This window comes from Alosa alosa, chromosome 4, assembly GCF_017589495.1.
Source record: "Alosa alosa isolate M-15738 ecotype Scorff River chromosome 4, AALO_Geno_1.1, whole genome shotgun sequence".
Lineage (NCBI taxonomy): Eukaryota > Metazoa > Chordata > Actinopteri > Clupeiformes > Clupeidae > Alosa > Alosa alosa.
The window spans coordinates 35,285,160-35,310,863 of record NC_063192.1 but is presented as its reverse complement, the minus strand read 5'-3'; the positions used below and the strand labels follow the sequence as shown (position 1 = coordinate 35,310,863).

The window sequence follows — 25,704 nt, the reverse complement described above, 5'->3', positions numbered from 1 at the left end:
CCCAGTGTAGGCGACTTGCCATAAGGCACTGTATGTTAAAACCACTTGCCATGGAACTGCCAGGTCATGGACAATGGCATTTGGAAGCAACCTAATCTAACGTTACTCTGCTTTCAACTTCATTCAGTGTGTTCCCAAATGCTTCAAGACATTTAATGATGTTTTCCCCCATAACACGCAATAATTTTAAACATGTTACATATTCCGGTGTTGAAGTGTTTAGATTCCCAGTGCTAGTAGGCAGGCTACCCCGTCAGAGCAGATTAATTAGCGATAACGATTATTCTGTAGCCTCTTTGACAGCTCAGGGATATCAATGCAGAGGTATGCAACCTACATACGGTATTTGTGTTTTTGCAAGCTAACTTTTAGCATAATCTTCATATTCTTTGAGATACTATATGGGCCTCATGCACATGAAAGATTAATGTCATGTCATTATGTTGTTTGGAACACAACGTGAAATAAAGTTTTCACATTACAACTTTGCTGATAACATTTCAAATAAATGCCAGTTAGCACATTAGCAGGGTTATTGTGTAAAGTATACTGTTGATGTTTCATAGCCTTTTGCTTGTGTGTAGTTAGGTCTACTGCTAGATTTTGACAGGATTTTGACCGGGTAGCCAACTCAGCATGGGCTGATGCAAGCTTGCCACATGCAGCCCATCAGAAAAAGAATGAGACAATTTGGGACAACGTAGGCCAAGTTATGGACAGGCAGCTTAAAGCAGACCCATAGGGGCATCAAAACTGAAACTGAAAGTAACTCCCAACTGCCCCCATGGGTCTGCTTTAAGCTGCCATGTCCATAACTTGGCCCATGGGTCTGCTTTAAGCTGCCTGTCCATAACTTGGCCCATGGATCTGCTTTAAGCTGCCTGTCCATAACTTGGCCCATGGATCTGCTTTAAGCTGCCTGTCCATAACTTGGCCCATGGGTCTGCTTTAAGCTGCATGTCCATAACTTGGCCCATGGGTCTGCTTTAAGCTGCCTGTCCATAACTTGGCCCATGGGTCTGCTTTAAGCTGCCTGTCCATAACTTGTTATATATGCCCATGTTGTCCCAAATTGTCTCATTCTTTTTTCTATGGACTGCATGTGATGAGCTTGAACAACAGGACTATGGGTCAATTTACACTGAACTTACACTTTAACACCATTGTCCCCAGTAGAGTTGACAGCAAGCTCAGGAGTCTTGGTATACACACCAGTCTATGCAGTTGGATTCTGGACTTTCTGTCAGGGTGACGCCAGGTGGTGAGAATGGGCTCCATCATTTCATCCTCCTTGACCATCAACACAGGTGCCCCCCAGGGTTGTGTCCTGTGTCCACTCCTTTACTCCCTGTATACTCATGACTGTGTGGCTATGCGAATACCATGAGGCATTACCCCACAAACAGGTTGATAGTGTCAATTGCCTCAAAATAAGGAGAACAGAGACGTGGATATAAGTACACAACTTTTATTCAAATTAAGCCATAGCATAATTGAGGTTGCACTGGAAGAGAAAGGGTTAATTTGATATAATTTTATTATTATTGGCTGGCTTTAACTAGGGACTTAGTGGGACTAATGCCAGAGACTCACCACCACCCACCCATGTGACTGCAAACCTCAACACTGCAAATCTCTGCAAAACTGCGAAGTAAGAAAGACAGAAGATTTGAACACACACTGCAAGTCAACACCACACTGTGTAGAGAGAGAGAAGCCAAGCCGATCACGCTGCACAGGCCCCACTGGGAAGCTATGGGGGAAATAGTGAGAATAGTGTATGATAAATGGCCTATGACCCGTTGGTTTAGCTTATAAGAGACACAGGAATACATAAACAAATCAAATGCATCCAAATGAACAGCAACGAGCACTCAGATCAATCTTGCATTGAGACAAACCATAAAAGAAAGACAAAGGACCACAAAGAACAAAGACGAGCACACACTGACCCCCTGACGAAAACCCCAATTGACATCCACAATGACAATAAATAAATCAACACTGGTACATCAATTACTTGAATGAATGAACAAACACACAGGCAACCACACTTAACAGACAACCCACTAAACACACAAGCAAACAAACACAAGCAAACAAACATGCAAACAAACTAGTGCTGTCAAACGATTAAAACTTTTAATCGCGATTAATCGCTGCATTCCTATAGTTAATCACGATTAATCACATATTTTATCATATGGTTAAAATTCTATTATTTTGCATTTCTGAACTTTCCAGGAGTCCATATTAACAATAAAGCAATTATTGTGTATCTTGATTGGGATTCAAATGAAATCAAAGCAAGTTACTTTATCAACTGAACTTTAAGACGTAGGTCTATTTGATTATTTCAAATCAAATTTCAAAAGATGTGCAGCAGACCTGAGGCAACACAATATTCTTCAGAAATTTAGCTGATATAAACTGAAATAAATGCTACGCAGAAGTGCATGCACAACATGTAGGCCTACACACATTATAAAGGGCATAACAAACAGAAAATATTATATTCATACTATATTCATTATCTTTAAGTTCTGTTGAAAATAAGTAAGTTTTCAACATGAGTGCATTGCCATTTTATAGGCCTACAGTCTATGGTGCACTGTCACTTGCCACACACATCAGCGCCGAAGTTTTTAACAAACACTGGATGAACAATGGATTTTATGGAGCAGCATCGACCAAATATAACTGAATCGTTGATTTACACGGCGTAAAGTCGCGATGCTGGTGTGCGGAGTTGTATTGAAAAGAATGGAATCTAATGTAAATGAATGTCGAAAGCAGAGTGCATCGCAAATAGTAGCAGCCAAAGAGGAATGTTGATAACAGAACAAGTGACGGTGAAAGAATCTTTGGTGGCACACATTTAATGCGTCAGCCTAAGCTACTACTCTTTGGCCGGCTTGTAAGCCCAAACAAGTGTGTGCAGCATGCCTTTACGTAGCCTACTAACGGCGCATCATCATAAAGATACATTTAATCTGAATCACGCCCCATTTTAGAGGAAAACAAGTTAACATTATATCATTGATAGACAGCTAGTAATCACACGTTGACGTTACATCTATTTTTAATTCACAGGACATTCAATCATTTTACTAACACGGCAGTTATTAAGAATTATGTTTATGTAACTTACTCATGTCGAAACTATGTACATTACCAACCTAATTCGTTTGCAATACCCCATGTTGAGAACAAATTTAGCATGTACACTTAGCATGTACACCATAATATCCCATGTAAAATGGTTAGCTTGCTAGCTAGCTAACTGTGGAACTTCAGTATAACATAGCCAATTATCTCACCTACTGTAGTTGTAGGAAATAGGCTACGTTCATATTACAAGTGATAGAATGAATGTGTGACTTATGTTTAGTTGATGTTATGACATGTAAAGTTAAGCTTGCTGAACTTAGTTATAGTCAGCCACAGGCAGTTTGACTGTGCCTATCGATACATTCGTGACACTCCTGTAAACTAGAAAGAGCAAACCATAGGAACATGGTCACATTAATCCCATAAACACACAGATAACTCTTACACCGACCTTATTTTGTGCCTTTTATTCATGTTTGTTTCAAGATTTAGTAAGTATAAGCCCTTTTCGCTCCCCACTTTGATGCAGCATAGGTTTCCATTATATCAGTCATCTTTTCCCTAAAAGGGGGCGTGTACGTCCAGCACATACAACGTTCCATTCCATTCGTCAGTGCGTATTGTTTAGTTTCCGGTCTAGCTAAATCCAGTGTGGTGTTGTAGTTGTTCTAACGTTACTAGTTGTTGCAACAGCATGTGAAAAAACTACAAAGTTTGTTTAACCAAAAAGAACGTTAATCTCGCGTTAAAAAAATTGACGCCGTTAAAATAGGTTTACGTTAACGTCGTTAATAACGCGTTTAACTGACAGCACTAAAACAAACACATAGGACACCAAACAAACACACGAAGCAGACGAAACGGAGCAGACAAACAGGATGAATGAACACCAAACATAAGCACCGGCAAAACAACAGTGGCTTCTGAGTAAGGCCTCTGGAAACAGAGAACATCAGATTAGCTCCGATAACATAGAATGTATCAATAGGATGTCAGGATGGTGTAACAGTAGGTATAAACGTTGCGATTTCCACCTACAGTGTTGTCAGCAAGGTGAGCATTTCTCTCCTGTGTAACAATATGCAAACACACACACACACACACATTAGTGTCACCACGGAGATATTTCACAAGCCAGGCTCATAATTAAGGACCTACCGGAGGTGCTGCGCCATAGCCACGCAAACCCACTCCTACTTCCGTGACTTGTGGTTTACCAGCGAGCAAGACACACCAAGCGACGTCCGAGACACAGTACTATACCCCGCGAATCGTCCTTAGCCTGACACAAAGGGGACAGATGCACAGGGCGATTTCTACGAAGCAAAGAGGGACAGTTAGCAGAGGTCAAGGTTTTAACACCATGTTCGCGTAGGCCAGCTAAATGCCCAAAGTTAGATGACCTTTAGCCCAGCAGAGTTACCCAAGACAAGACACTCCGATGCCACACGGCAGCCCAAACGCGACACAGCAAACCACTCCCAATTCGACACAGGTGCAAGGATTATGTAGAGCCAAAGTGATTAACTAATAATCATGGGAAGGTGCGGGAAGTTCCGCTGTAGTACAGGGGGGCGTTACCCCAACGTACACAGCATTCACCTTCCCTGGCTACACAACATACAGTAGCTCTAATATGGTTATTAAGTTTGCTGATGACACCAGTATAATTGGTCTTATTACTAACAACGATGAAACAGCCTATAGGAGAGACTTAACACAGTGGTGTCATGAGACCAACAACCTGGCAACTCTCAACATGGCAAAGACCAAAGAGCTAATTGTAAACTTCCGAAGGAAAGAAGATCAGTTTGACACCATTACCATCAACGGCGATGCTGTGGAAAGGGTCAAAAACGTTCCTTGGCGTTAATATCACAGAAGACCTTACCTGGGATGGTCACACTGACCATATTGTAAAAAAGCCCAACAGCATCTCTTCCACCTGAGATGACTAAGGAAGTTTGGTATGCGATCCAAGATCCTGAAGGCCTTTTATAGAGGCTCTACAAAGAGCATCCTGACTGGTAGCATCAATGCTCTGCAACCAAACAAAAAGCACTACAAAGAGTTGCACAAGGCATATGTGGATGGATCAGCCTCCATTCAGGATTTATACAACAGGAGATGCATCAGAAAGGCCAAAAGAATCAATATGGATCCCAGCCATCCTAGTCATGGGCTGTTTCAGCTGCTACCATCTGGCAAGCAATATCGAAGTGTTAAGGCTCGAACCACCAAGTCAAGTCGGCTTTTATTGTCAATTTCTTTACATGCACTGGTCATACAAAGAATTGAAATTTCGTTTCTTACTTTCCCATGCAGACATAGACATGCTTTAAATACAGACATAGACATACTATAGACATAGCCATAGACAATAAACATTAAATTAAAGTGCAAGACTGAAATATAGCACATGTATGTATCAAAATAGAAATATAGGACATATATATATAAAAAAATAGAGGTAGTTGTGTTGTATATTTATATAGTCTTAACAGTTACATGAAGTTTAAACTTGTGCTTGTGTGACCTGTATATTTACATTGATATGCAGTATGCAGTAATTTCAAGTATATCAGGCTTGATGTGAAGCAGCAAACACGTTAGGCTCTTGCCCAGTCACAGTGCAGTTCCACAGGGGCGGTGTTGGGGGAGGGGTTAGGGTAGACAGGATCCTAGTTTCCTAGGTTCCTGGCTGGCTGGTGGGTGGGGGGCTGTCAGTGATGGGAGAGTGGGTAGAGTGTTCAGCATCCTGATTGCTTGGTGGATGAAGCTACTTGCCAGTCTGGTGGTGCGGGGCCGGAGGCTCCTGTGCCGCTCAGAGAGGGCAGGAGGCTGAACAGTTTGTGTGCAGGGTGGGTTGTATCCTTGACAATCATTAGTGCTTTGCGGGGTGGCGGGTGGTGTAAATGTCCTGCAGAGAGGGGTGGTGCTCAATGATCCTCTTAGCTGTGTTAACAGTGCTGGAGGGTCTTCCCTGTTCTGATCTGTGCAGCTTCAGCCCCACACTGTGATGCTGCTGGAGACGATGCTCTCGATGGTCCCTCTGTAGAATGTAGTCATGACAGGGCGTGGCACTTGCCTTCTTCAATTTATGCAAGAAGTAGAGGCTGCTGGGCTTTCTTAGCCAGTGATGCTGTGTTGGTGGTCCAGGAGAGGTGCGTGTTGATGTGCACCCCCAGAAATGTTGTGCTGCTCACTCTCTCCACAGCATCTCCGTCGATGGACAGTGGTGGCAGTTGTTTGTGGCCTCTCTGAAAGTTGACAACAATCTCCTTGGTCTTGCTGACATTTAGCAGGAGGTTGTTGTCTTTTGCACCATTTAGCCAGCAGGTCTACTTCTTCTCTGTAGTGAGCCTCATAAGCCCTTAGTGATGAGGCCCACCAATGTTATTAATAGATCGCAAACTTCACCAGATGGTTGGAGCTGTGAGTGGTTGTACAGTCATGTGTTAGCAGTGTGAAGAGCAGGGGGCTGAGCACACACCCTTGAGGGGCCCCCGTGCTCAGGGTCTTGAAGTGTTGTCCCCGACACGCATTACTGCTTGTGGTCTCTGCAACAGGAAGTCCAGCAGCCAGTTGCAGAGGGAGGTACTGAATCCTAGCTTGTCCAGTTTGCTGATGAGTTGTTGTGGTATTATGGTATTGAATGCTGAACTGAAGTCTATGAACAGCATTCTCACATATGAGTCTTTATTGTCTAAGTGGGTGAGGGCTGGATGGAGGGCAGAGCAGATTGCATCCTCCGTGGATCGTTTGGCTCGGTATGCAAACTGGAAGGGGTCCAGGGTGGGGGGTAGGGGTGGCTTTGATGTGTGACATGACTAGCGTTCAAGCACTTCATGATTATGGCGTGAAGTGCTACAGGACGGTAGTCATTGAAGCATGATGGTGATGATTTCTTTGGCACGGGTATGATGGTGGCAGTTTTGAAAAGTGATGGGATGACTGCTTGCTCCAGAGAGGTGTTGAAAATGTCTGTAAAACATCCTTCAGCTCTTCTGCACAGTCCTTCAACACTCGTCCTGGTATGTTGTCTGGGCCTGCTGCTGCGTGGGTTAATGGTGGCTAGTGTCCTCTTCTTCTGCTGGCAGAGGGACAGGTACAGGGGTTGGTCAGGTGGGGGGAGGTGGGGTTTTCTGTGGGTGAGTGTCATTTGTGCTTCAAATCGGGCCCGAAAAAAACTGTTCAGGTCATATAGCAGAGAGGTGTTGTTCTCACAGCTCCGTGGGCGCAGGCTTGTAGTCAGTGATGGCCTGTATGCCCTGCCATAGGCTCTGTGCATCTCTGCTATCTTTTGAAGTGTGTTGTTATTTTGTCTGTGTAATCCTTTTTTGCCTTCCTGATGCCCTGGGACAGGTTAGCCCTCGCTGTTCTTAGGCCAGCTACATCTCCAGCTCTGAAGGCTTTGTCTCTGGCCCTCAGCAGTCTGTGGAGCGTCTCCTGTCAGCCATGGCTTCTGGTTGGGTCAGTGGTGATGTGTTTTATTTCTGTAACATCATGATGCATTTGGTGATGTAGGGAGGTCACAGTGTCTGTGTATTCCTCAATGTCAATGTGGTTGTTGTGGGTGGCAGCTGTTTTGAAGATATCCCAGTCTGTTGTTTCAAAGCAGTCCTGAAGTTGTGAGACGGCCCCCTCCGGCCACATTCTCACCTCCTTCAGAACCGGTTTGGTGACTTTTGCTCTTTGTCTGTATCGGGGCAGCAGCAGGATGCTAATGTGGTCTGATTGCCCGATGTGGGGAGGGGTTTGGCTTTGTAAACTTCTTTCTGTGGGGTGTAAACAAGGTCCAGGGTGTTTTGTCCTCTTGTTGGGAAGTTTACATGTTGGTGAAATTTGGGTAGTACAGTTTGAGATTGGCGTGATTGAAGTCTCCAGCGATGATTGTGAAGGCATCGAGTGTTCACTTTGTTGTTCACTGACGGCCCGATACAGCTCATTCAGTGCCATGCTCCTGTCACTGTTTTTGTTGCTGGGGGGGATGTACACCGCGACCAGCAGAATCGCGGTGAATTCCCTGGGGAGGTAGAAGGGTCGGCACTTAATTATCATAAACTCCGCCAGTGGAGAGCAGTGTCTGTGTACTACCGTAGCGTCTCGGCACCAAGCATCATGTGTGTAAACACAAACTCCTCCACCACGTCTTTTGTCTGCTAGGGCTCGGTCAGCTCGATAGCACGTTAGCTGCTCCAGGTGTATAGCAGAGTCGGGGATGTTATCGTTGAGCCATGATTCAGTGATAACAGTCACGCAGCAGTTACTCACTGTCTTGTTTGCTGATCTTAGCAACCGAATGTCGTCCATCTTATTGTCCAGTGATCTTACGTTTGCCAGGAATATGGATGGTATTGCTGGGCGAGTTGGGTTGGCTGCTAGCCTTGTTCCGACGCCAGCTCGCTTTGCCTCTCTTCCTTGTCCTGGCACACCGCTGCGATGACGCCGGCCAGGTGAAGCAGACGGGTCCGATGTTGTGGTAGGCAGGCGAAGTATTCCCAGTTCAGCCAGCGTCTCTGTTTTTATGTCCAAAACATCGATACTGTTGTTTTCCTCCCGTATCTGCAACAGTTGCTGTCGGCTGTACATGCGTTCCGACGTAGTTTCATGCGATAAACATTCCGAAAAACACATTTTAACAACAAAAAAACACTGCACGTTCAGGAGAAGCAAGGAGTCGCTGCATCTACATGCGCCACTCAACCGGACTCCAAAACATACTATTAATTTATTACTTAATTTTTGAGGAGCAAAAAAAAACAAGAATTTATTATACTCTCTTACTCTTACTCTCTTATACCCGTATAATGAGATGTAACAACAACAAGATGTATCTGTAGCTGGCCATGAAAGGAAGATTTTTAAAGGGTCAGAAACATGCAAACACTGGAGTGGTTTGGCCAGAGAAGTCACATGACCTTAACCCTGGTGAAGTGTGAAAGCACCATGTGGGAGATACCTCAGGAAGGGGGTAACAGTTCTACAGATTACCAACAAATTGACACAATATGAAATGTCTGCAAGGCTGCAAAGGCCCAGTCACTGTGCCAACAAGTTCTGTAATGCTAACTGTTGCTGTGGCGATAAGAGCATCTGTCCACTCTGCCGGTCACTGATAAGGCCATTAAGAACACTGAGTACAAGCACAGTAGTTCTGCTGATGGTTTCATGGGTTCTGATTGGCTGTCGCTGTTTCTATTATTCATGCAATTGCTTTTTAAAGGGGCCAATTATTATGTTTGTGTCTTAATCATTATATTGTGTGATGTGGACGTTGCTGTTTTTTGCAGCTATTTCAAACTGAAGTATAAGTAGTTTGAAGGTGTGTTTTGCTACGTTTTGATCTGTAGCCCCCCCGCCGAGGGGCGGTGGTAGTGTAGTGGTTAAGGAGCTGGGCTAGCGTGCAGTAGCCTGAAAGTTGTCGGTTCAATTCCCGGCTTCCACCGTTGTGCCCTTGAGCAAGGCACTTAACCCCAAGTTGCTCCGTGGACAATGTGATCCCTTGTAATATAGCTGACATATGTAAGTCACTTTGGTCAAAAAGTGTCTGCTAAATGTAATGTAATGTAATGTAATGTAATGTGTGTTTTGTAATGTGATGCTCTTGATCTATGAGCTGTGCTGCTGTAGTCAAATGAGATGACCCAAAAACAGATTATACCCAAATGTTCTGGATGACAAGGAAGTACGGGCCTGCACAAAGATATATGATGCAGTGCTAAGCTTTGTGAGCCAGAGTTTACATAACAAAACCCAAGACAAGACATGTAAGAGATCATCTCCCAGGTCTGATTGCATTTCAAGCTGTGAAAGAGAAGACTCAGCTGCCAACTGCTCCACTTTTGTTTTCACTGTTGTTTCTTGTCTCAATAGTGAGCACTCACGCAGTAAGTAGCTTCCCATGGCACCATGATCAACATGCACTGAACTGTCTATTTTTGTAGCAGTGTAGACATGTTTAATCATTAACAGTGTGATCCCCTTTTTACCAGAGATCTGACACAGGTCTTTCCCCTGAAGGAGTTATGGGCGTTTGAGTCTGTAGGAGTGTCTGTCTCAGGGGAGCTGTGGCTACAGTTGGCTTGTCTCTCTCTATTTATACGGCTCTGGATGTGGTGTATTAGCACCACCTAATGGAAGAGTTATTTACAACACCAATGCTGCCCTCCCTTGTAATGATGACCGCCGCGCAGCGAAGCGGCGGTCATATAGGTTTAGTCAGATTTTTTTCTTTTTCGCATGCCCACATTTCCGTCAATGATTCCCGGGACACTGAAAGACCGGGGTACACGAAACTTGGTGGACATGTAACCCCACATGGATAGCATGGAACCATCGTTTTCGTTTTGATCTGTAGCCCCCTCGCTGAATTGGACCCCGAAAGGAGGGCAGACACAGTTTTCTGTGAATATCTCGAAAACCGTAGGGTTTAGGAGGACCATTTTTTTTTTTGTATGTTGATCTCAAGGGGCCATGTCAACCCATTCCATAACCACTCATTTCATGTATAGCGCCACCTAGTTAAACACAAAAAGTAAAAATGAGGTGGTGTAATTGAAGGTATCTGACCTAACATAATCAAAACTGCACGAAATTGGAAGTGTAGGATCATTATGACACCCTCTGTATGCACGCCAAGTTTTGTGGAATTCAGTTCATGGGGGGCACACAATAAATTAATTTATGTTACTATACACCAACTGGCCTGTAGGTGGCGGAGACAGTTTTCTGTGAATATCTCGAGAACCGTAGGGCCTAGGAGGTCCACCTTTTTTGTATGTTGGTCTTAAGGGGCATGTCATCCCATCCCATTACCACTTATTTCATGTATAGCGCCACCTAGTTAAAAATTAAAAGCAAAAATTAGGTGTTTTCATCTCAATATCTCTGGCTGACAAGGTCAAAACTGCACGAAATTAAAAAGTGTAGGATCATTATGACACCCTCTGAATGCATGCCAAGTTTTGTGTACTTTCGTTCATGGGGGGCCTTATAATAAAATAATTTATGTGTACATTTAGTGACGTGCACCAACAAGGATTCCCCGACACTGAAAGACCGGGTACACAAAACTTGGTGGACATGTAACCCCACATGGATAGCATGGAACCATCATTTTTTCGTTTTGATCTGCAGCCCCCGCTGGACTGGACCCCCCGAAAGGAGGGTAGGGCAGACCAGTTTTCTGTGAATATCTCGAAAACCGAGGGTTTAGGAGGACCATTTTTTTTTGTATGTTGATCTCAAGGGGGCCATGTCAACCCATTCCATAACCACTCATTTCATGTATAGCGCACCTAGTTAAACACAAAAAGTAAAAATGAGGTGGTGTAATTGAAGGTATCTGTGACCTAACATAATCAAACTGCACGAAATTGGAAGTGTAGGATCATTATGACACCCTCTGTATGCACGCCAAGTTTGTGGAATTCCGTTCATGGGGGCCACACAAATAAATTAATTTATGTTACTATACACCAACTGGCCTGTAGGTGGCCGGAGACAGTTTTCTGTGAATATCTCGAGAACCGTGAGGGCCTAGGAGGTCCACCTTTTTTGTATGTTGGTCTTAAGGGGGCATGTCAACCCATCCCATTACCACTTATTTCATGTATAGCCACCTAGTTAAAAAAATTAAAAAGCAAAAAAATAGGTGTTTTCATCTCAATATCTCTGGCTGACAAGGTCAAACTGCACGAAATTAAAAGTGTAGGATCATTATGACACCCTCTGAATGCATGCCAAGTTTTGTGTACTTTCGTTCATGGGGGCCTTACAATAAAATAATTTATGTGTACATTTAGTGACGACACCAACAAGGATTCCCGGACACTGAAAGACCGGGTACACAAAACTTGGTGGGCATGTACCCCCACATGGATAGCATGGAACCGCCATTTTTCGCTTTCATCTGCAGCCCCCGCTGGACTGGACCCCGAAGGAGGGTAGGGCAGACACAGTTCTCTGTGAATCTTTTATGGTATGTTGGTCTCAAGGGCCCACATCAACCTGGCTCATAATCACTCATTTGTGATTTGCCCCCGGTAAAAAAATGAAAATGCAATATTATTCTGCTTTAATCGCCTCTATCTTCAGTTAAGATGTTCAGAACTGCACCAAATTGTATGTGTATGATTGACCTGGCATTCTCTGGGGGTCTGGGGGTATGCCAAGTTTCTCGTAGAATTTCATCCATGGGGGCTAAAAAAATTAGGGTATGTGTACATTTAGTGACTGTACACTCATTGGCCTGTAAATGGCGGTGCACACATATAAACATGCACACACACAGACACCCACATACTATCGGGTATTAGAACGGCCCGATACATAATTACAAATTCAATAGGATCAAAAGAAAGCCAAAATATTCATCATCATCATCATGGCTGCATTTTCAGTATTGGCGATAAGTAGTCGTTTGTCCACTAGATGGCGCATCGTTGCAGTGAGACGTAATTTTGTTGGAAGTTAAAAGTGGGTTGGAAAAATAATGGACACTTCCTACAAGGACTGTAATTTCACCGCAGCTAACATCTAATAAGGACAGGACGATGTTCACATGAAGTGTAAGTGAGGATGAAGTGAGGATGTTTATCGGACATGCTTGGTTTTTACTGCAGGTACGCTAATCTTGTAATATCAATAAGGACCTAGGTAATGTTACCGTTAAGCTGGTTGAGTGATGGAGGCCCATTTGATTGATTGCATTTGTAGAAAACTATAAATGCGGTTATACCAAGCAAATTGATAGCAGCACTGTTTGTATCTTTCGACTGTCATTTATTGCACGCATACTAAAAATCATTCTGTGCAATGGAAGATTTACCAACGCATAATCGGGTCTGATACAGTTTTGCCTATACATGCGAGACTGAGACAGCCTGTTTATTTTGTTTTAAGTTCGCAGGGGGGAGAGGGGAATCGATGTGCTTTGATTCCAGCTTGGTAGTTGTAGTCTGTGAAATTAAAAAGCACGTGTGTGAAGTATCCAAACAATGACACCTTCATTTCATTATGGCTGCTTTAGCAAAACACCTTAAGCTACTGTGTAGTGGGTCCCATTTAGAAGTGGCTACTTCATTCGCTTTCCCTTGACTCATGGAGCTGCGTGGAATGTTATTACAACTTTTCGCCACGATATGGCAGTTTAAGTCCGCTTGATACTGTAAGTCGTAAGCCATTGGTTTCAAATGAGATTTTATTTGTGTCGCCAGCATAGCCTATTGACAATTTATGTTGTAAATAGGCCTACCTTATAATCCTACCTGTAGCTTAGGGAAGCTAACCGCTTTTTATTAGGATCTAGTTTGTTAGTTACAGTTTTGTCATAACTCCCTAATGCATTTTGCATTTAGAATAGCCAGAGCGTGTATATCTCAATCTGAAAATTAAACAATATCGGTGCCTATGGACTAGGCTGGGTGAACCCAGCCTGATCTGCCGGCTATTTATTTTTGATTTCTTAAAAGATTGAGCTTGGTCTGATGAAAGCCAGACTAGCCATGGACCTCAGTTACACAATGCAAGGGAACATGAATCAGCCTATATTTGCACCTAACAATAACAGACAAAAGTTCTTCAACTTTGGCCCGCTAAAATGTGTATGAACAGTCTAGCGACGCATTTCATCAAGGCCCATTTGGACATGTCAGTTATTTGCACCACTGGTTAGATGTAAAACAGCATTTCGTTTCAGACTACTGTTACTTAATTTGTGCATTAACAATAACGCTTCAGACTACTGTTACTTAATTTGTGCATTGACAATAAAGTATTACATGAACTAAAGATGACTAAAATCTTATGGAGAAGAAGAAACATTCACAAAAAAAAATCCATCCATCCAAAATGACCTTTGTTTTTGATAGCTGTTGAAAACGGCATGGAACTGACAGAGATGTTTTTGTTTATAAATACATAAAAATAAATAAATAAATAACATTATGCTGATACCTTTTGCTTTTCCCAAATACAATGTAGCCTACAGGTGTAAGTGACCTTTCATCAATCCAGTTGCAATGGATGAACTGTGATGACCTGCCCTACTTGTGATTGTTTAGAGATTTTAAAGGTTTTATAACAATGCTACATCTTCTTTGGCTATTCTACAATCTATTCACCTTTTCAGCACCAGTAGGCTACTTTCTGTGCAGCCGCTGCAATACACACAGGCATGCCAAACAAGCATACACAAAAGTTTCAAGAGTGGGGATGGAGTAAAATATGGAGACAAATTGAAGTGTGATTTATTTTACGGAATGGATGTACAGGACTGAGCGGCGGTCATATTTTGTACCGCTATGCGGTACATCTAGTTACAGTAGTGGTCATCACTACAGATACCCTTAGGTATGTGTATCTAAGAAATAAATCAAGTGAGTATGAATGGGTGTGTGTGCCCTTGGATACACAAACAAGTGCTTTTGGTAAAAGTAGTAGCTGATTAAAAATGCACAAAAACTGCTCGCACATCAGTGTGTGTGTGTGTGTATGCAGGCTTGTCATTAGGGGATGTCAAATGCCCCCAGAAAGGAACTTAACATGTGAATAGGCACTCTTGATCTTCTCTTGATGTCTCGGCTGCCACCTCGGTTGATAGTAAGTATGCATTTAAAGTAAGTAATATGCTGTCATGATGCAAGTTTTCATAACGTAGTGCTGCCTCTCCTAGTCGGTTAATAATATAAGCAGAGTCTTGTAGGCCACATCACACACACACACACACTGCACTATATTTCTTGTCCTGTCTATGCACCACCTGTATATATTTTGTATATTACAATGAACTTTTCTGCTTTTTGCACTTCTGGTTAGATGCAAACTGCATTTCGCTGTCTTTGTACTTGTACTCTGCACAATGACAATAAAGTTGAATCTGATCTGATCTGATCCCTGTTACTTCCTCTTTACATGCCACCCCTAGGCTCTGGAATTAGGAAACATTTTCACTCCTATGCAGATGGTACACAACTATACCTCTCCATAAAACCTGATGAATTGACACATGTAAGAGACATAGAGACATGGTTGACAAAACAATTTCCTGCTTTTGAACTCAGATAAAACAGAAGTCATGGTTTTAGGTCCTAAAAAGATGAGTGATATCCTGTCCTCATCACAGGCTACATACAGTGATCTTCTACTGACCTCATCCACAAGTTAAAAACCTAGGAGTTATAATTGACCAGGACCTATCACTAAATAATCACATAAAACAGATCACCAAAACTTCATTTTACCATTTCAAAGATAATGAAGTCCTTACCTTAATTAATCCATGGTTTTTTCACCTCAAGGAAAGACTATTGCAATGCTCTATATGCTGGCTGCAATAGTACCTGTCTAAAGAGCTTACAGCTTCTACAAAATGCAACTGCTCGCACACTCAATAGGACTGAAAATAATGAACATATTTCCCCTATCCTAGCATCTCTACACTGGCTGCCTGTTAAAAGTCGCATTAACTTCAAAATATTACTTCTAATATACAAAGCCATAAATGTCCGGGCACCTGAATATATCAAAGATCTCCTAGTCCCTTATAACCCACCTAGACTCTTACGATCACTTACAATACTGGACTTCTTGTTAGAATCCCAAGAAAACCCAAGAATCTCAAAAACTACAGTAGGAGACATAGCTTTCTGCTACCGCGCACCCCTCCTCTGGAATAATCTCCCTCCCTCAATTCGATTAGCAGACACCCTCCCTATTTTTAAGTCTAGACTTAAAACCTCTTTAGTGCCTCCCATATGCAGTGTGGAACTTCAACCACCTCAGGGTTTTTTGGAATTGACCACCCTGCTGTGTCCTCATGTGACTGGCACCCCAGTCATGCGTGCGATGGTGGTCACTGACCATACCTGCGCTGGTGTCAACTACCCCTCACTATGCCTTAATTATGCTGCTATAGCATAGCGCTGTCATGGACTTTTCATGTGTCACGCCGTACAACCCCTCCTCTTATCTCTCTCAACTCTCCCTTTCTTGCCTATTCTCACTATGGTAGGCCTATAACATAGTACCATTGATATACTTATTGATATGAACCATTTTGATTTATAGTAATACTAACCAACTATACATCCTGATCCGAGGTGCTGCTGTTTTGCGGGTTTGAGTCTAGGTGTGTGCAGGTCAACACAACGCAGGTGTCCTGTCCCCAACGTTCTTCTCACTGTACACCAACAACTACAGTACACGTCTAGAAACGGTTATCAGCTAGTCTAGAGGAGCAAATTGCTTCATGGCTGTTTATCAGCGCTTTATCAAACAGTTATCAGCCTTATCTGAGAAAGTTGCCAGGCTTCATATCGCTAGGGTGTAGAATGGTTGATCCGCTAATCTGATGTATTCAAAACAACATGAAGCTGAGAACACTAAACAGCTAAGGCTTTTAGAGCCTCCGGGCACTGCACCTTCACAATATTTAACAGTCAACTATCATACTCAGCTACAGTATACTCAACAGTCAACTATCATACTCAGCTACAGTATACTCAACAGTCAACTATCATACTCAACTACGCTCAAAAGTCAACTATCATACTCAACTACGCTCAACAGTCAACTATCATACTCAACTACAGTATACTCAACAGTCAACTATCATACTCAACTACAGTATACTCAACAGTCGACTATCATACTCAACTACGCTCAACAGTCAACTATTATACTCAACAGCGTTCGGTCAGATTTCTTTGAAATGTAATCCGTTACTGACTACAAATTACATGGTTTCAGTTGGATTACCAAAAACATGTAACGTAATCTGATTACTTTAGGATTACTTTTAGATTACTTCAATAAATATGCGCATTAGGTAAAAGACACCACCACAGAATTGATGAAAGAATTCTCATTCTATTTTTCTCCACTCTTCTCCAAACATGCTCAACTCAGCTTAACCTTTATAAGGGCACACCTGGACAAAGAATTTAGCTTTCACTGGATTTTTTTGACCCAGGGACATGGCCTGAGATTGGCATAAAAAAGGGAAGCATTAAACCCAAATGACACCATGTCCATTTCAATTGTGGGGGTGAGAAAATTATTATTTTAGGATGTTTTTCAACCAGGGGGACCTGGTGACTTTCTCAAAGTAAACGGTAACACTAAAACAAGAGGCTACATTAAGATTAGGAGGAAAAGATCAGGCAGTGTGCCAAGAGACCTGCCCCAATAGTATGTAAGTTAGTAAGTAAGTATATCTTTTGATCCCGTGAGGGACATTTGGTCTCTGCATTTATCCCAATCCGTGAATTAGTAAAGTCGAACCGGCAAGCCCAAAGGCCGAAGCCCTAACCAGTAGGCCATGACTGCCCTAAAAGGTAGCATTTGAACATTAAACCACACAATGATCCAAAACATACAGCCAAACAAGGCAAGAAATGGTTAACAGAGAGCAAAATCAACATTTTAGAGCGGACCTCAATCCGTCAAAAAAGTGTGCACAAGGCCAAAGTGATGGCAAATAATCGTTCCTGCCTCAAAACCCAGATTGCTGCTAAAAAGGTGCAGTCTACAATCATTGTGGAGACATAAAGAGGCTTAGTGGGTATTATATGAACCATTTTGAGAGCTGTGGTGGTAAATAAAGATGTTTCCAGTGCTTGTTTAAAAAGGGTATGAACGATTTTTAAATAAAAATGTTAAAATGCTTTACCACATTGCCTTGCAACCTTTTGGCATGTGCAAGTGTCATTTTAATTATGAACAAACATATTGGTCAAGAGAAAATCAATATTTGCCAGGGGTATGAATAATTTTGTTCTTATCTTAAAGTTTAAAAAGTGGACATCCGAATGAACTGCTTGTCAAATTAAAAGATAGCTAGGCTATCGTAAAAAAGTTGCATTATTTGCATGATAAAATGTAATCAGGTAATCCCCAACAATGTGTAATCTGATTACACAATTTTTTTATTGTAATCTGGGCTGATTATAGTTACTTGATTTTTGTAATCTGATTACGTAATCCAGATTACATGTAATCCGTTACTACCCAACCCTGATACTCAACTATATTCAGCTAAGCTATACTCAATATGGAGATCTTTAGTTTTCTGGGATCTAATCTCCCAAAACCTGAACCAGAGGACTTAGGCAGCCGTGGCCTACTGGTTAGCGCCTCGGATTTGTAACCGGAGGGTTGCTGGTTCGAACCCCGACCAGTAGGAATGACTGAAGTGCCCTTGAGCAAGGCACCTAACCCCTCACTGCGTGGCTGTAGCAGGCAGCTCACTGCACCGGGACTAGTATGTGCTTCACCTCACTGTGTGTTCACTGTGTGCTGAGTATGTTTCACTAATTCACGGATTGGGATAAATGCAGAGACCAAATTTCCCTCACGGGATTAAAAGAGTATATATACTTCAACTCCAGATCAACCCCAACTTCAAAAAGGCAAAACAGAGGAAGCACTTGCATCTGAGGAAGTTCACAGTTCCTCTGAGTATTAGCTGAAATCAGGACAAACTAACCACTGTGTTCCTTCATCAGCAAAACACTGTTCCTGAGAGCACTTCAAACTTGAACTCCCAAACATTCGCAAAACTTGACACCTCAAATAGCAAAAACGGATGTGTATGCTTCTGAGTAAGTGCATTATGTCGCAACAGGTGATGAGGCTGTAGGGCTGAGTGACCAGCCAATAGCAAGAACACAAGAACAGACTGCAACCAACAGCCAGGACTGTTCAGAATGCTGAGAAGAATCATGTGGCAAAAATAAAATGCACACTTCAGACAATTTCTCATTCACACCAGAAACTATTATAGTGAGCACCAGCAATGTTTAGATTTGTTTTGGGTTTGTTAGGGGCTCTGTTGCGAGACAGGTATTTACACACGTGAGATGTTAAAATGCACAAATCAATATTATATACATTTATTTCAGCACACTATATACATTTCCTCACTCTCATTTCGACCCATGTGGTTGTACATTTTGTTTTATCTAGTGGATGACGTAATTGGACCCCAAAGTAGTATTCACTTCTTTGTCCAATGTAGCCTACAGCACTAATAGATTATCTGTCGGTGTGCGTCGGATTGAGTGACCGTGACCCTTGCATTGTTTTCTTCTCACTCCTGAGGACAAGGCGTTGCTTTTTACTTAGAATATCCGCTTTCTTGTTTCTGATGTAATCTGATGTATTCAAAACAACATGAAGCTGAGAACACTAAACATTGACAGCTAAGGTTTTGGGAGCCTCTGGGCACTGCACCTTCACAACATGTGAAGGCAGTCGTGGTTAGCGCTTCGGACTTGTGACCGGAGGGTTGCCAGTTCGAACCCCGAACAGTAGGCACGGCTGAAGTGCCTTTGAGCAAGGCACCTAACCCTTCACTTCTCCCCGAACGCCTACGTCGGGATTAGTGTGTGCTTCACCTCACTGTGTGTTTACTGTGTGTATTCATGGATTGGGATAAATGCAGACACAATTTCCCTCACAGGATCAAAGGAGTATATATACTTATATACTTATATGTAACAGTCAACTTTTATACTCAGCAGTCAACTACTATACAAAAAGGCGAAACAGAGGATGCACTTCCTGCATCTGAGAAAGTTCACAGTTCCTCTGAGTATTTAGCTGACATGAGGACAAACTGACCACTTTGTCCCTTCATCAGCAAAAACACTTTAGTTGAGAAGAATCATGGGTACCCCCCCCCCCCTGCCCATCACATGACTTGTACATCTGTACATCTCACTAGAAAACACACCGGGATTATCGATCATCACAAACTATACAGCAGCTGACATGTCATTTGTGCTAAATCTTGGTTATTTTAACTTGTATACATATTTATCTTTATGTTATGTCTATTCCTATAAAGGCTTTATCTGATTTTGTTTTTTCAAAAGTAAAAGCAATCAGCACACATAGATATACTGACATTTATTACATTTATAGTGGCTTTAAATGAGGATACAAATAATGTAACTCATTTTATTTTCAATTTCACTTATAGAGCGCCAAAACATTAAACTGTTGTTTATGATCAATGCTGATAAATCACCATCAGATATGCAGGTTCCAGGGCAGTTGCCTCAGTTCACCATTAGATATGCAGGTTCCAGGGCAGTTGCCTCAGTTCACCATCAGATATGCAGGGCCCAGGACAGGTCCCTCAGTTCACCATCAGATATGCAGGTCCACAGCGGTCCACACAGTAGACAGCGGTGCTTTCTTCATGAGGTAGGTCAGGTGTTTTGTTTAAAATGTCACAAACAATGTGATTTGAAAATACTAGAGCTATTGAGAGTGATAATATCCATATCCACCAAATAGTGTTCTCTCGTGGTATGCAGGTCCACTCTGGCTTGACCAGGTCTCTGCAGTGGGGAGGTGAGGTAGCGTAGTGAGGAGGTATGATGCATCAGTTCCTTCAGGACACAGTGGTCAGTCGGTCCAGGATGAGAACAGGCCATCCTGCAATACTGTCTGGTTCATAAGCAGCTGAAGAGAAAGTGGATGAGATCACATATCACTCTTTGGACTTATCCAACTGTACACCACTGATGGGGGGAACTGGTTTAATTGACAGTGATGTTTGCATATTGCAACTTAATAATAACATTCTCTCTTTCCTTGTAGGAAAATAGCTTGTTACCATAAAAAGCCAGAGATCAGTATAAGTATATATACTCTTTTGATTCTGTGAGGGAAATTTGGTCTCATGCATTTATCCCAATCCGTGAATTAGTGAAACACATTTAGCACACAGTGAATACACAGTGAGGTGAAGCACACACTAATCCCGGCGCAGTGAGCTGCCTGCTACAGCGGCGCTCGGGGAGCAGTGAGGGGTTAGGTGCCTTGCTCAAGGGCACTGCAGCCGTTTCTACTGTTCAGGGTTCGAACCGGCAACCCTCCGGTTACAAGTCTGAAGCGCTAACCAGTGGGCCACGGCTGCCTACAGATCCCTGCTGTTCCACAGGATGTTACCTGCAGCATATTATTCATCCTTATCAGTCAGACTGAGTTGCACAACAGTAGGCTACTCACCATCACTTTAACTAGCATGGCCACTTGGACCATTCAGATCACGTAACTGCTGCCATCACACTACAGCTTTCACCTTGCTCCTAGTAAGAAACAAACATTATTATGAGAAAAGCAATACAAATATGGGTAGAAATGGGAATAAGCTTTAATGAATAACTACCTCTGTTGTTACAATGTGATCTGACACTGGACCAATAAGGTCTTTCTCCAAAAATATGTCTGCAAAATAAATAAATGCAAACAAAATTGAAGAATTCAAATAGACTACTGAAAATATATGTGTGTGTAAAAAAAAAAAGAAAGAGAAATATCTGAGCAATTGTCGTTATCAGTATTCTTGAAAATGGCAACTATGATAACAGTAGGCCTAAATGATTAACAAAAACATTCTTACCTTGTGGGGTTGTTGGTTTGGGTTTTTCTTCTTCCATAATATAAAGAGGCCAACCAGAACCCCACATATAGGGACTATAACAGCAACTACACTGACTACGATGGCAACAGTGTTTTTCTTTCAGCACATTTGGTGTCAGAAGATGTTGATCCTTTTCTTATGACATCAAGACCCAGCAACTCACACCTACAGGTCACATAAATAACTAGATGTACCGCATAGCGGTACAAAAAAATATGACCGCCGCTCAGTCCTGTACATCCGTTCCGGCGAAAATACATCACACTTCAATTTGTCTCCATATTTTACTCCATCCCCCACTCTTGAAACTTTTGTGTATGCTTATTTGGCATGCCTGAGTGTGTGTGTCGCGGCTGCACAGAAAGTACCCTACTGGTGCTGAAAAGGTGAATAGATTGTAGAATAGCCAAAGAAGATGTAGAATTGTTATAAAACCTTTTAAAATCTCTAAACAATCACAAGTAGGGCAGTTCATCACAGTTCATCCATTGCAACTGGATTGATGAAAGGTCACTTACACCTGTAGGCTACATTGTATTTGGGAAAAGCAAAAGGTATCAGCATAATGTTATTTATTTATTTATTTTTTTTATGTATTTATAAACAAAACCATCTCTGTCAGTTCCATGCCGTTTTCAACAGCTATCAAAAACAAAGGTCATTTTTGGATGGATGGATTTTTGTGAATGTTTCTTCTTCTACATAAGATTTTAGTCATCTTTAGTTCATGTAATACTTTATTGTCAATGCACAAATTAAGTAACAGTAGTCTGAAACGTTATTGTTAATGCACAAATTAAGTAACAGTAGCCTAGTCTGAAACGAAAATGCTGTTTTACATCTAACCAGTGGTGCAAATAACTGACATGTCCAAATGGGCCTTGATTAAATGCGCCGCTAGACTGTTCATACACATTTTAACGGGCCAAAGTTGAAGAGCTTTTTGTCCGTTATTGTTAGTGCAAATATAGGCTGATTCATGTTCCCTTGCATTGTTTAACTGAGGTCCATGGCTAGTCTGGCTTTCATCAGACCAAGCTCAATCTTTTAAGAAATCAAAAAATAAATAGCGGGCAGATCAGGCTGGGTTCACCCAGCCTAGTCCATAGGCACCCGATATTGTTTAATTTTCCGATTGAGATATACACGCCTGGCTATTCTAAATGCAAAAATGCATCAGGGAGTTATGACAAAACGGTAACTAACAAACTAGATCCTAATAGAAAGTTGTTAGCTTCCTAAGCTACAGGTAGGATTATAAGGTAGGCCTAATGACAACATAAATTGTCAATAGGCTATGCTGGCTAATACAAATAAAATCTCCTTTGAAACCAATGGCTTACGCCTTACAGTATCAAGCGGACTTAAACTGTCATATTGTGGCTTAAAAGTTGTAATAACATTCCACGCAGCTCCATGAGTCAAGGAAAGCCTTGAATGAAGTAGCCACTTCTAAATGGGACCCACTACACAGTAGCTTAAGGTGTTTTGCTAAAGCAGCCATAATGAAATGAAGGTGTCATTGTTTGATACTTCACACACACGCTTTTTTTAATTTCACAGACTACAACTACCAAGCTGTAATCAAAGCACATCGATTCCCCTCACACCCTGCACGCACTTAAACACAAAATAAACAGGCGCCTCAGTCTCACGATGTATAGGCAAACTGTATCAGACCGGGTGTAACGTTGGTAAATCTTCCATTGCACAGAATGATTTTGTAGCACGTGCAATAAATGACAGTCGAAAGATACAAACAGTGCTGCTATACATTTGCTTGGTATAACCGCATTTATAGTTTTCTACAAATGCAATAAATCAAATGCCTCCATCACTCAACCAACGCTAACGGTAACATTACCTAGGTCCTTATTGATATTACAAGATTAACGCATCTGCAGTAAAACCAAGCATGTCCGATAAACATCCTGGAGATTTATTTCGGCTTCAAGAAGAAATGGGAATTACACTTCATGTGAACATCGCCCTATCCTTATTAGATGTTCGCGGTAAAAATTACAGTCCTTGTATGAAGCGTCCCATTGTTTTTTCCAACCCACTTTTAACTTCCAACAAAATTACGCCTCACTGCAACGATGCGCCATCTAGTGGACAAACGATAAACGACCAATACTGAAAATGCAGCCATGATGATGATGATGAATATTTATTTTGGCTTTCTTTTAATCCTACTGATTTTCATTTTTACCGGGGCAAATCACAAATGAGTGATTATGAGCCAGGTTGATGTGGGCCCTTTGAGACCAACATACCATAAAAGATTCACAGAGAACTGTGTCTGCCCTACCCTCCTTTCGGGGTCCAGTCCAGCCGGGGGCTGCAGATGAAAAACTAAAAATGACGGTTCCATGCTATCCATGTGGGGGTACATGCCCACCAAGTTTTGTGTACCCCGGTCTTTCAGTGCCCCGAATCCTTGTTGGTGTGCGTCACTAAATGTACACATAAATTATTTTATTGTAAGGCCCCCCATGAACGAAAGTACACAAAACTTGGCATGCATTCAGAGGGTGTCATAATGATCCTACACTTTTTAATTTCGTGCAGTTTTGACCTTGTCAGCCAGAGATATTGAGATGAAAACACCTAATTTTTTGCTTTTTTATTTTTAACTAGGTGGCGCTATACATGAAATAAGTGGTAATGGGATGGGTTGACATGCCCCCTTAAGACCAACATAAAAAAAGGTGGACCCCCTAGGCCCTACGGTTCTCGAGATATTCACAGAAAACTGTCTCCGCCCACCTACAGGCCAGTTGGTGTATAGTAATATAAATTAATTTATTGTGTGGCCCCCATGAACAAAATTCCACGAAACTTGGCGTGCATTCAGAAGGTGTCAAAATGATCCTACACTTCCAATTTCAAGTGCAGTTTTGACTATGTTAGGTCACAGATACCTACAATTACAACACCTCATTTTTACTTTTTGTGTTTAACTAGGTGGCGCTATACATGAAATTAGTGGTTATGGAATGGGTTGACATGGCCCCTTGAGATCAACATACAAAAAAAGGTGGTCCTCCTAAAGCTTACGGTTCTCGAGATATTCACAGAAAACTGTGTCTGCCCTACCCTCCTTTTTCTCGGGTGCAGTCCAGCGGGGGCTACAGATCAAAACGAAAACGATGGTTCCATGCTATCCATATGGGGTTACATGCCCACCAAGTTTTGTCTACCCGGTCTTTCAGTGTCCCGGGAATCATTGACGGAAATTTGGACATGCGAAAAAAAAAAAAAAAAAAAAAAAAAAAAAAAATCTGACTAAACCTATATGACCGCCGCTTCGCTGCGCGGCGGTCATAATTACAGTTTAGATACATGACTAACAGCTGAGTATTTAATTTGAACCTGGAAACATGTACAGTGTATGAACTCACTGTGTGTGTGGTTTTCAGGATGTGAATGATCCATTTGAGTATGTGTTATCACCACACTCACCACACACAGTATCTGAAGACGATGTGCCTGCATGAAAAGATAGAAATAAACCTAAGTTGATATTTAATATGCCTTTAGTTCCTTTCTAGGTCAATGTCTCATGGTGTGCCTGTGTGTGTTTTTCACCTCTTCAATTAACAATGTCACCCTGTCTCTAGAATAGTTATAGAGTATTTCCTAACCTGGCTGTTTAATGTACCGTCCTGATGAGCACGGTGTGTGTTCCACAGCTCCTCTGCAGCCATCTTTGATTGGGTCAGTGCAGTAGTGACCTTCCAGAGGCTCACAGAGTGTGTCTGAGGTGGAGCTGCACGCCCTCTTCACTCTTAGACCTGCACCTACATTAGAACATAATCCAATGATTACAGAGTTAATAACATTTCAACTGCAATGAACAAGGCAAACACCCAATATTAGTTGATGCACAATGTGCACAAATAACCCTAAACAAAACTGCTGATGTATTTGCCTTCCATTAAGAGTGCTGCTGTCCACTGGGTGTTTGACTAGCAGCACTATTTGGTTTTAACCTCTCATGCGTTTATGCTGTTAATCAGGATGCTCATTATTCCTTTCACTGTTTATGCCAAAACATGAAGTCGTTGGCTGTGTTCCAGTAATTTGTTGTTTTAATCATTCTGTTGTTTTTTATATCTTTTACATAAATATCACTTTTTTAACTATTGCCC

The 25,704-nt window shown here is 42.0% G+C and overlaps 3 long non-coding RNA genes across 5 annotated transcripts; 1 reads left to right on the top strand and 2 right to left on the bottom strand.

The window, feature by feature from the left end:
* Positions 1–1,452: 1,452 nt before the first annotated feature.
* On the bottom strand, positions 1,453–21,636 carry LOC125293292. 3 transcript variants are annotated; one of them, XR_007193351.1, is made up of 4 exons: positions 21,530–21,632; positions 21,296–21,354; positions 21,136–21,215; positions 1,453–1,644 (listed from the first exon to the last, which is right to left on the bottom strand). It is a non-coding gene; the product is annotated as an uncharacterized LOC125293292 (long non-coding RNA). The 3 variants fall into 3 exon arrangements; XR_007193350.1 differs by lacking the exon at positions 1,453–1,644 and adding an exon at positions 3,889–5,152 and having other exon boundaries at positions 21,530–21,636; XR_007193352.1 differs by lacking the exon at positions 1,453–1,644 and adding an exon at positions 20,063–20,586 and having other exon boundaries at positions 21,530–21,635.
* Positions 21,172–25,639, top strand: LOC125293294. Its single transcript, XR_007193354.1, has 3 exons — positions 21,172–21,218; positions 21,654–21,721; positions 25,246–25,639. It is a non-coding gene; the product is annotated as an uncharacterized LOC125293294 (long non-coding RNA).
* LOC125293293 lies at positions 21,642–25,224 on the bottom strand. The gene is made up of 3 exons (XR_007193353.1): positions 25,198–25,224; positions 24,955–25,042; positions 21,642–21,715 (listed from the first exon to the last, which is right to left on the bottom strand). It is a non-coding gene; the product is annotated as an uncharacterized LOC125293293 (long non-coding RNA).
* Positions 25,640–25,704: the final 65 nt, after the last annotated feature.